Below are 12691 nucleotides of genomic sequence, written 5' to 3'. Positions count from 1 at the left end.
CATTTTGTTTCTGCCAGGCAGGATGACTGGGCATCCTTGCTACCGTGGGCAGAGTTTGCACTTAACAATGCTGTAGCCGACTCCACCGGTCAGACTCCATTCCTCCTAAATTACGGCCAGCATCCGCGTGTTCCTGTGCCCATGCCTGTGTCTTCTGCTGACTCCAGGGTGGCAGACTGGGCTGTGGAGGCACGGGACATTTGGGACCGCACGCAGGATGCCATTCGGGCCTCCAAGGAGAGAATGAGGTCCTCCGCCGATGTTCATCGGCGCCCCGCTCCGACCTTTGCTCCTGGCGACTTGGTGTGGCTCTCCGCCCGTAACATCAGGCTGCGAGTTGAGTCCACTAAGTTTGCTCCTCGCTACTTGGGTCCCTTCAAGGTTCTCGAACGGGTTAATCCTGTGGTCTACCGTTTGGCTCTTCCTCCACGCTTGGGTATCACCGACACCTTTCATGTGTCCCTCTTGAAACCCGTATACATGTCCCGGTTTTCCGAGTCATCTGCCGGGACATCGGGTTCGTCTACGGACGATTACGATTTGAACGCTATTTTGGGGTGCAAGGTGGTACGCGGCAAAAAGTTCTATCTGGTGGATTGGAAGGGTTACGGCCCGGAGGACAGGTCATGGGAGCCTGCTGAAAACATTCGGGCCCCACAGCTCATTGCTGCCTTCGAGCGTAGCGAGGCCCAAGTTGGGGGGGGGGGCTCTAGGAGGGGGGGTAATGTTAGGTCTTGAGTTCCCGCTTCTGCACAGGGGGAATCTCGAGCCATCTCCGCTGCGGTCTCCCATTCTCATCCAGCCGCAGTGGAGTCTGCTCAGCAAGGACGTCGGTCCCAGCGTCTTGCTCAGTCTCACTCTGTACAGAGAGTTACTGCTGCTTCTTCAGCTTCTGCCATTAAAGCCAGTGCTGGTGCTCAGGCTCTGCAGCACATTCTATTGGTCCTCTTGGCAGGTCTTGGAAGGGCAAAGTTTCTGTGGCCACTTCCTGTGCTGCAACTATATAAACTGCGCATGACCGCACGGCCATGCGCTAGTGTACAATTGTTAATGTGTGTATGTTGTGAGTGCAAGTCGTCCTTGGATACCCCTACCCTATTGAATGCCTGTTCGCGGAAGGAGTATGGTTTGCTATCTAGCGCCCGACTTAGCCTACAGCACTAATCACACATTACAGCGTCCAGTTGCTGTGACCGCCAGTACGGCGCCGTGCACTTCCTCTGTGCTTTCCTTACCCAAGCCTGGGTGGTTAGTGGCGTTCGTCAGTGCGGCACCGCATGCATTCTTGTGCCTTAAAATTGTTATTTAATTTCTTTACACACCCAGGTGCGGTGTTGTGCCAGCAAGGGTCTAATCGGACTTCAATCCTAGTTGCGGTTGAGTTCGCTGACTACTTGCTCGCGCTCTATGTGCGGTACCGCGGTCCTGTGACGCAACAGGATCGCTTCCTTCACGCTGGGTGAAGTTTAACCCACGTGTGTATACTTATAAGTACCGCAATATAGTCTGTCATTACTTGGCAGCAGGTTCCATCTCTGCACGGTGGACCCCGGGCTGCGAACGCACCATACTCTATCTGTCTTATTATTTGGTGCGTTCCGCTAGCCCTAACATTGTGCACTGTTCCCGGAGATACTGCAATAACGGGTCAATGTGTGGAGTGGACAGAGCAAGCTCATTTTCCCTCTCCCTGTTCTAAAAATCCATTTGATATATGGTCCCCAAATAGGGGATGTATCAGATATTAAACTGATAAGAACAGATTTTTATTTTTTTCTCTCAGATGGGAAAATCTACGGTCCAGAAATCCAAGACCAAAGAAACATCCCAAACAGCTGCGTCAAATCCAAAGCACAAAAACTGTTCCCATCATCATTGGAAAATTCATCATTTTGTTTCCTTTAAAAACATGGTACAAAATCAGAAAAAAACAATCAAGAAGTATCTACAAGGATTATTGCTTTTACCTCTTCCAATTTTTAAACTTCTTACGGTGTCATCCCCCCTCTAATTCCAAAAACTGCCAAAAAATCCAATGTCTGTAACGACATCCCATCAGGAGATGCCATTTCTAACTCCACCATATGCTTTAACTTTTTTACCACTTTATAAGTTGAAAAAAATCTTTCTGAATCACTGTACATACTATTAATTACCTTTGGGTGTAACACCTTAAGATCAACCCCAATTTCTCTCATATTTACCACCTCTTCATTCACTGTAGAAGCCACAGGAAGTTCCCTTGCCCTTTCCCACACACTCTTCCCCTCTTTACTTCCAGTTGACAACCTACTTGCGCTGTCATTCACAGACCTCGTCATCACTGGTGTCGAACTATCCTCTACCATGTCCTCAGACTCTGAATCATCCTCTTGACATTCTGTATCACCCCACTATACTTTACATTCCTCATTTTTCTCTTCCTTCTTTTCTTCTTCCTCATTTTTCTCTTCCTTCTTTTCTTCAATACCACTCATACCTTGTTAGGTGTCGAGTTCCTGCCTCTGCACAGGGGGAATCTCGAACCATCTCTGCTGCGGTCTCCCATTCTTCTCCAGCCGCAGTAGAGTCTGCTCAGCGGAGACGTTGGTCCCAGCGTCTTGCTCAGTCTCACTCTGTGCATAGGGTTACTGCTGCTTTTCCAGCTTCTGCCATTGAAGCCAGTGCTGGGCAGCGGCAAGCAGATGCTTTTGGGACTAAGTCCTGCTTTTCCCCTTCTGAGCATGCCCAGGGCAAGATCTCCCATTGGAGATCGAGGGTCATTGGTCCTCCAGGAAGGTCCTGAAGGTGCTCAACTTCTGTGGCAGCCTCCCACTGGTCCTTCTGGGAAGGTCATGTACATGCTGCAGCTATATAAGGTTCGCATGACTGCACGGCCATGCACTAGTGTACATTTGTAAACGTGTGTGTGTTGTGAGTGAAAGTCGTTTTTTAAAATCCTCTCCCTATTGGATGTCTGCTCGCGGAAGGTGGATGATTTCTATCTAGCGCCCGACTTAGCCATCACCACGTAACACACCATACAGCGTCTAATTGCTGTGACCGCCAGTGCGGCGCCATGCGCTTTCACAGCGCTTTCCTGACCCAAGTCTGTGTGGTTAGTGGCGTCCGCCAGTGCGGCACCGCATGCACTCTCGTGCATCTTTAATTATTATTTTGGTTACGCTGACACCTTGCTTGCGCTCTTGTGTGCGGTACCGCGGCCCTGTGATGCAACAGGGTTCGCTTCCTTCACACAGGGTGAAGTTAACCCGTGTGTATATTCACATTGTACCACCATATAGTCCGTCATTACTTGGCAGCAGGTTCCATCTCTGCACGGTGGACCCCGGGCTGCGAACGCACCTTATTCTATCTTTCGTATTATTTTATCTTTCCACTCTTGACAGTCCGCAAACATATGACCTTCTTGTAGACATCTGGAGCACACAACTTTTGTACATACTTCTGCCTCGTGACCATACTGCTTACAATTCTTATAGATCACACCCGTACCTGCAAAAAAAAGGTCCCCTGTTGCACTCCCCACCGTAAATCTTGCTGGTAGCAATAGCCACTTACCACTCCCCTCTTTCCTCAATTTGCAAAAAAACTTTCATTTGCCAGTCCAAAAACCATGCAAATTCATCACTTTTCCTTTTCTCTCGTTAATGTCACAGTCACAGTACTTCCTCAAAAAAAATTCAATGTCATTTTCCTTCACATACGGAGAATACATTTTTATAATAAACATTTTCTGGTTTACTTTGAAATTAGGGATTACCCTCACTCCAACCATTCTTGGATCCACCTTCCTCTCACACCATCATTCCAAAAACTGCAAAAAATAATTTTCCTGGCAAAAAGTAACATCAAAATGTCCACGTTTCGGATAATCCATAATCGATAAGATCCATGATCTCTCCAATTGAAACAAACTTAAAAGAAGCTCCTTGATCACAAAATCCAAGTTCTTAACATCTCTTACGTTCTAATCTACTGCATTCTTTGTACTCATATAGCCAGGAATCTCTTCCATCTTCAAAAAACCACCATGCATTCTCCAAGAAAACAACCTTCAGACACCTTTATCAAGGTGCCCCGGTAGGTGATCGCCTCTCCTTGTCTGGGGACTAAGCCGACCTGCCGATAGCAGCAAGGGGGTGAAGCTCCCTCCGCTAAGAGAGAGCAATCCCCCAAGGCCAACAAGCCGGGTACACGAGACACCTCAGGCCAAGACCCAAGGCAGCAACCGCTAGATCACTACACTTGATCTTAGCCATTCGGCCGAGAAGCGATAACCAGAAATGGTTTGCCACTTCTGCCGCACCAAGGCCAAAAAACGACACCCATTGTGGAGACAGAGCAAAAAATTGCCAAGGGAAGACATTTCTAGAAACTCTGGATGCATTCTCAATGACAGTTCTGCTTTGTGTGTGTGCAAGCTGTGCACAACGCGTTTTGAATCTGCATAACTCCACCTATTTTAACACTCCCAACATCCCCCTTTTGTTCTAAAGTGTGCAAGGAAGTGCAAGAAAGAGAGGGAAAATAAAAAAAAAACAGACAGGTGAGCAGTTGTCTTTCCAGCTCTCCTGAAGATGGCAGCCATTTTACACTGCCTGTTATAGGCCAAAAGCCCATTGTGACATGTGAGAGTTCCGGAGCCCATTGTGACACGTGAGAGTTCCGGAGCTCATTGTGACACGTGAGAGTTCCGGAGCCCATTGTGACATGTGAGAGTTCCGGAGCCCATTGTGACACGTGAGAGTTCCGGAGACAATGGATAAAGGCCCCATTGTGGCTACACATGAGGGTTCCGTGCACAGATTCTATTAACTGCAAGCAGCGCACCTGGTTGGTAAATAGCATTAGAATACTACTCACACAGGTGTCGAAGGACAAGACAAGCACATGCAAGATCAGCACAGGCACCATGTTTCCTTTTTTTGGGGTTATTAAATGCATATAATACACCGCATTTTAAAGTCAGTGGTCCACAAGAGAGAGACAATGTTTTACAAAAGAAGTCATGCGGCCCCAAATGTGGTATGTATGGCAGAACAACTCATTTTAATACTTCCATTTAAATACCAAGTCCTGACAGCACAGGGCCTAATTTTGTAGATAGCACAGTATATTTGCAACAACGTAACAAAGCCTTAATACAGGCCTACATCTTAACACACCTATATCAACAAAATCCAGAAAAAAAGTGGACTCACCACCTCCAAATACAATATCTTACAAAAAAACACCCTAACCATAGTGGGTGAAAAAGAGGCATAGGCGAATACAATTAAAACATAATATTTTATTAATAAACAAAAAAACATAAAACAACAAGACAAGAAAATTCAAAAAAAGCACCTAATGGAACAAACACAAGAAAAGGAGAGAGAATGGACACAACTGCATAACGCTATAACACTTTCAAATCATATATTAATGGGAACCAGCCCTATTCAATAGTAGTAATATATTATTCCTTTTATAAATACACCTTTGCAATCATATATTTTTATTTTTTCAATAGAATAACTAGATCGCCTCAGAAATGAAGCTATTGCAGTTTATCAAAAACTCAGCAAAATATCGGCATTTTAACATCGCCTACACATAAGGGGATGAAAGTGCTGAGTGCAAAAAATCATAGAAAATATATTAGCAGAAAGATATATTTGTAAAACTTTCAAATTGCAGGAATTCATATACCCACTCCGCTTAAATAAAGCTCAAAGTGCTTAGTGAAAGTATCACAAGGGTATCGTGACACATAGTAGCAGCAGAGAATCCTGTTTATAACACTTGCAATGCTAATGAGACAAGAGTGTCCATGTGCCTGGACTGCTAAAGACAAGCGGAAAAAGTGTCTGGTGCAAAGTATCGAGCAGGTTTAATGGTAAACAATAGCAGTTAACATCCTATTTCAACTCACATCTATGTATGTCTTTCCTTGTGTGCCCTTCGGTGACCCTTTTCTTGTGTTTGTTCCATTAGGTGCTTTTTTTGAATTTTCTTGTCTTGTTGTTTTATGTTTTTTTGTTTATTAATAAAATATTATGTTTTAATTGTATTCGCCTATGCCTCTTTTTCACCCACTATGGTTAGGGTGTTTTTTTGTAAGATATCTTAACACACCTGTTGCAACCAGTAAAGACTGATTGATTGATTGATTAATTGATTGCATATTGGATGCAATACAATGCTTGACATACAGTGGGGCAAAAAAGTATTTAGTCAGTCAGCAATAGTGCAAGTTCCACCACTTAAAAAGATGAGAGGCGTCTGTAATTTACATCATAGGTAGACCTCAACTATGGGAGACCAACTGAGAAAAAAAAATCCAGAAAATCACATTGTCTGTTTTTTTTATCATTTTTTTTGCATATTATGGTGGAAAATAAGTATTTGGTCAGAAACAAACAATCAAGATTTCTGGCTCTCACAGACCTGTAACTTCTTCTTTAAGAGTCTCCCGTTTCCTCCACTCATTACCTGTAGTAATGGCACCTGTTTAAACTTGTTATCAGTATAAAAAGACACCTGTGCACACCCTCAAACAGTCTGACTCCAAACTCCACTATGGTGAAGACCAAAGAGCTGTCAAAGGACACCAGAAACAAAATTGTAGCCTTGCACCAGGCTGGGAAGACTGAATCTGCAATAGCCAACCAGCTTGGAGTGAAGAAATCAACAGTGGGAGCAATAATTAGAAAATGGAAGACATACAAGACCACTGATAATCTCCCTCGATCTGGGGCTACACGCAAAATCCCACCCCGTGGGGTCAGAATGATCACAAGAACGGTGAGCAAAAATCCCAGAATCACGCGGGGGGACCTAGTGAATGAACTGCAGAGAGCTGGGACCAATGTAACAAGGCCTACCATAAGTAACACACTACGCCACCATGGACTCAGATCCTGCAGTGCCAGACGTGTCCCACTGCTTAAGCCAGTACATGTCTGGGCCCGTCTGAAGTTTGCTAGAGAGCATTTGGATGATCCAGAGGAGTTTTGGGAGAATGTCCTATGGTCTGATGAAACCAAACTGGAACTGTTTGGTAGAAACACAACTTGTCGTGTTTGGAGGAAAAAGAATACTGAGTTGCATCCATCAAACACCATACCTACTGTAAAGCATGGTGGTGGAAACATCATGCTGTGGGGCTGTTTCTCTGCAAAGGGGCCAGGACGACTGATCCGGGTACATGAAAGAATGAATTGGGCCATGTATCGTAAGATTTTGAGTGCAAACCTCCTTCCATCAGCAAGGGCATTGAAGATGAAACGTGGCTGGGTCTTTCAACATGACAATGATCCAAAGCACACCGCCAGGGCAACGAAGGAGTGGCTTCGTAAGAAGCATTTCAAGGTCCTGGAGTGGCCTAGCCAGTCTCCAGATCTCAACCCTATAGAAAACCTTTGGAGGGAGTTGAAAGTCCGTGTTGCCAAGCGAAAAGCCAAAAACATCACTGCTCTAGAGGAGATCTGCATGGAGGAATGGGCCAACATACCAACAACAGTGTGTGGCAACCTTGTGAAGACTTACAGAAAATGTTTGACCTCTGTCATTGCCAACAAAGGATATATTACAAAGTATTGAGATGAAATTTTGTTTCTGACCAAATACTTATTTTCCACCGTAATATGCAAATAAAATGTTAAAAAAACAGACAATGTGATTTTCTGGATTTTTTTTTTCAGTTTGTCTCCCATAGTTGAGGTCTACCTATGATGTAAATTACAGACGCCTCTCATCTTTTTAAGTGGTGGAACTTGCACTATTGCTGACTGACTAAATACTTTTTTGCCCCACTGTATGTAGGTGAAGGCAAGGCACACAAAATGTTGCAAATGGTCAAGCAAAATTGAGCAAAATGCTACATTTGGCCTGGGAAATGTGCTTCTTTGACCCTAAATTAAATTCACATAAAGGGTTAAAAGACAACTTGCGCTAATTTCAATTCAATCTGTTTTTAGAAACCGGATCAGAGAAGGAGTGTGTTAGGTCTCGAGTTCCCGCTTCTGCACAGGGGGAATATCGAGCCATCTCCGCTGCGGTCTCCCATTCTCATCCAGCCGCAGTGGAGTCTGCTCAGCAAGGACGTCGGTCCCAACGTCTTGCTCAGTCTCACTCTGTACTGAGAGTTACTGCTGCTTCTTCAGCTTCTGCCATTAAAGCCAGTGCTGGTCAGCAGCGAGCAGACTTCTCTGGGACTAAGTCCTTGTCTGCACACACTGAGCATGCCCAGGGTAAGATCTCCCGTTGGAGATCGAGGGTCATGTGCTCAGGCTCTGCAGCACATTCTATTGGTCCTCTTGGCAGGTCTTGGAAGGGCAAAGTTTCCGTGGCCACTTCCTGTGCTGCAATTATATAAACTGCGCATGACCGCACGGCCATGCGCTAGTGTACAATTGTTAATGTGTGTATGTTGTGAGTGCAAGTCGTCCTTGGATACCCCTACCCTATTGAATGTCTGTTCGCGGAAGGTGTATGGTTGCTATCTAGCGCCCGACTTAGCCTACTAATCACACATTACAGCGTCCAGTTGCTGTGACCGCCAGTACAGCGCCGTGCACTTCCTCTGTGCTTTCCTTACCCAAGCCTGGGTGGTTAGTGGCGTTCGTCAGTGCGGCACCGCATGCACTCTTGTGCCTTAAAATTGTTATTGAGTTTCCTTACATACCCAGTTGCGGTGTTGTGCCAGCAAGGGTCTAATCGGACTTCAATCCTAGTTGGGGTTGAGTTCGCTGACTACTTGCTCGCGCTCTATGTGCGGTACCGCGGTCCTGTGACGCAACAGGATCGCTTCCTTCACGCTGGGTGAAGTTTAACCCACGTGTGTATACTTATGAGTACCGCCATATAGTCCGTCATTACTTGGCAGCAGGTTCCATCTCTGCACGGTGGACCCCGGGCTGCGAACGCACCATACTCTATCTGTCTTATTATTTGGTGCGTTCTGCTAGCCCTAACAGAGTGCACTGTTCCTGGAGATACTGCAATAACGGGTCAATGCGTGGAGTGGACAGAGCAAGCTCTTTTTCCATCTCCCTGTTCTAAAAATCCATTTAATATGTGGTCCCCAAATAGGGGACGTATCAGATATTAAACTGATAAGAGCAGATTTTTTTTTTTAACACTCAGATTACAAAGTCTTAGACTCCCATTAAAAAAATAAAAGACTAAAATCCATCATCGTGCATTCCACCATTTTTTGTGGTTATATTTTCTATTTCCAATATCACCATTTTCTTTTTAACTTTTTTATCTTTACATTATAATTATTTTTTCCATTTTTATATTTTCTGTTTTGTTATATTCTTTTCATCTCATATAAACTTTGCCTACAAAAAATTATATCAAAACAAACAATGGTTACACAGTAAGTACATTCCATTCAGACTGTTTCCATATTTCGCTTGCTTTCTCCATACCAAGCGACATTCTATCTCTCCAAAAATACAGATACAAATAACTTAGACATAATTTAATACACTGGCTAACTGTTATCTCATTATGTTTAAATGTCAGAATGTTTCTTGCTTTCCACAATGCTATTTTCACACACGTTATAATTACCCATACTTTTTTAAAATCCTCTTCTTTTATACGCATCCCATAAAATATTCTATTAAAATCTAGAAAATTTACAGTACTTACAGCCTTCACCAGATTACACACATTCTGCCATACTGCCTGTGCAAATTTGCAATTCCAGGACACGTGCATGTGTGTTTCACTGTCACCACACCTGGACCTTGGACACACTTCAAATCTTACCAATCTCCTCCTATGTTGGAACTCACGGGTTGGCAGACAATCTTTAACAATACACCACAGTAGATCCTTGTGCTCATTAGATAAAAAGCTATAATTTACATTCATCCAGATCTCATCCACAATTTTCCACGAGAACCGCTCCACGGGACTAGTACGTATTCTGTCTTCAAGTATTTTCAGGATTTTCTTATGGCACTTAAGAACATTTAAATCAACTGATTTTAATTTAAAATTTCTTAAATTTTTTTCTAAAACAATGTAATTTTCCGGGGGTAAAAACCTGTAGGGCCTATTTAAAAACATCTCCAACCATTTATAATTTCTAATATAAAAGCCTAAGTTGTATATAGAAAATTGTTTCAACTTTGAATCTGGCCCTAATAAAGTGCCTACACAGTTAGCCATATATTTTGCGTATAAAAAAGATCTAATATCTGGAAACCCTTTCCCCCATTTTTTCTCCGGCTTATACATCTCCTCCCTCTTTACTCTCTCCATCTTAGACTTCCACAAAAAATTAAAATATACTTTAATAATCTTCTTTATCATGTTATTTGGAGAAATACAAATTGTTGCCACATATAAAAACATTGGGAGTAAAACCTGCTTTATAATTAAAATCTTCCCTTCCATGGTTAGGTCTCTCAACTTCCAAAAACAGATCTTTTTCCTAACTCTTTCCAACAAAGACTCCCAATTTTTTACATTACCTCCAGATCCCGAGAAATAAATACCTAAAATTTTGACATCATTAACTTTTGCTAATTTACACTCAGAATCTAGGTTAAAATCACCAACAGTTAAAATACCGGATTTTTACATATTAATTTTAAAACCTGATGCTCCTCCAAACCACTCCACCGTTCTTATGGCTCTGTTCATACTTCTGGTATCCTTCACCAACACCATCACATCGTCCATATATGCCACCACTTTTACTTGTTCATTGCAACTCCCAGGAATAAAAAAAACAAACATTAATCACTTTATACCTCCTAAAAGCTGCTAAAAGTGGCTCTATTGCAAAAATAAATAAAATAGGGATAAGGGGCACCCCTGTTTCACACCACAATTTATTTTCACTTCCTCAGATAAAAAAACATTAATAGATATTTTACTAAAACATGATCTGTATAGGGATTTAATACATTTACTAAAAACATCGGGGCATCCCATGTTATCTAAAACTGCAAATAAAAAATCATGAGCAACTCTATCATACGCTTTTTCAAAGTGCAATGTTATCAAAGCAAGTTTCTGTTTTCTATCCGAAACATCCCATAAAATATCCCTGATTAAAATCAATGAGTCACTAATTCTCAGATTCGGTGCCGCACATGTCTGATCCACATCTATTACTGAACTGATCACCTTCTTCAGCCTATTTGCCAGTTATTTTGCATATATTTTATAATCAGCATTTAAAAGGGTAATTGGTCTCCAGTTCTTTATTTCTTCCTTATTTCCTTTCTTAAAAAGTAAAACAATCAGACCCTCCCACCAAGACTCTGGGACACTAAAAGATGCCTTTGCTTCCAAAATTACTTCATAAAAATCATCACCCATAATCTCCCATAAAAGCTTATAAAATTCAATAGGTAATCCATCTGCCCCTGGTGTTTTGACATTTTGTAATGAATTAATCGTATTAAAAACTTCTTCTTTAGTAAAATTCTCTATCAACCATGACTTATCATCTATATCAAAAAACCTCTCCAAACCTTCCAAAAAATGTTCTTTCAGTGATACATCCGTGTTCTTAACCGAGAATAAATTATCATAAAACTCTTTCGCTTTTCTCTTCTTTCCCTCCAAATTTCTTTTCCCTTCCAAAACTTTCATAATCCTTTTTGTCACAAATTTTTAAAAAAAATAATTTTGGACATTTCTCATCCTCCTCTAAAACTTTAACACGTGAATTAAAAATTATTTCCTTACCTTTTTCTTTTAAGCCTTTTTGGATTTTCTCCATCGTTACCCTAATTTCCTCCTCCACATTACATCCATTATTCCTGAGATGAAAAAGACATTGGAGATTAGCATTAAGATCACTATAAAAACGACGTTTTACAGCAGCTTTCTTCTTCCCTTCTTTTATAAAAAAAAATTGTATCTTCTCCTTCGCAAAGTCCCACCATTTAATAATAGACTTAAAACTATGTTTTCTACACTTAAGTTTTGCATATACTTTTTTAAAACCTTCCATAATCGCCTCATCTTGTAAAAGTGATACATTTAATTTCCAGTGCGAAGGTCTTTTTTCCTCATCTAACTCCATTACAACTGTGCATTCTATTATTTTGTGGTCAGAGAAAGGTGTCTGTTATGACCTGGTGGTTAGGAGCAACCGGAATGACCTGATAATTAAACCTCATACAGGACGAGCTCTGGGATGTGGGAGCTCTGCTGACCGCAAGCCCTAATCCTATCACACACACTAGAAATAGCCGTGGAGTGCTCCTGACCAGACCTAGGCGCCTCGTCACAGCCTAAAAACTATCTAGCCCTAGAGATAGAAGATAAAGCCTACATTGCCTCAGAGAAATTCCCCAAAGGTAAAGGAAGCCCCCCACATATATTGACTGTGAGTAAAGATGAAAGTCACAAACGCAGAAATGAAACAGGTTTCAGCAAAGGGAGGCCAGACTTACTAAATAGACAGAGGATAGGAAAGGTAACTTTGCGATCAGCACAAAAACCTACAAAAGACCACGCAGAGTGTGCAAAAAAGACCTCCGCACCGACTCATGGTGCGGAGGGGCCACTCTGCATCCCAGAGCTTCCAGCTAGCAAGACAAAATCATGAAAACCCGCTGGACAAGAAAACAGAGAACAAAATAAGACAATAAGGAACTTAGCTTCTGCAGGAGAAGGCAGGTCACCAGAGAGATCCAGGAGCGAACTGAACGAATGCAAAAACATT

The 12691-nt window shown here is 42.4% G+C and overlaps 2 pseudogenes; both read right to left on the bottom strand.

Moving 5' to 3' along the window:
* Positions 1-1610: 1610 nt before the first annotated feature.
* Positions 1611-1790, bottom strand: LOC138668158 (U2 spliceosomal RNA; annotated as a pseudogene).
* A 7169-nt stretch (positions 1791-8959) lies between these two features.
* LOC138668165 (U2 spliceosomal RNA) lies at positions 8960-9166 on the bottom strand (annotated as a pseudogene).
* Between the last annotated feature and the right edge of the window lie 3525 nt (positions 9167-12691).

This window comes from Ranitomeya imitator, chromosome 2, assembly GCF_032444005.1.
Source record: "Ranitomeya imitator isolate aRanImi1 chromosome 2, aRanImi1.pri, whole genome shotgun sequence".
NCBI classification, from domain to species: Eukaryota; Metazoa; Chordata; class Amphibia; order Anura; family Dendrobatidae; genus Ranitomeya; species Ranitomeya imitator.
Note: the sequence above shows the minus strand (reverse complement) of the source record. Positions and strands in the feature narration are given on the sequence as shown.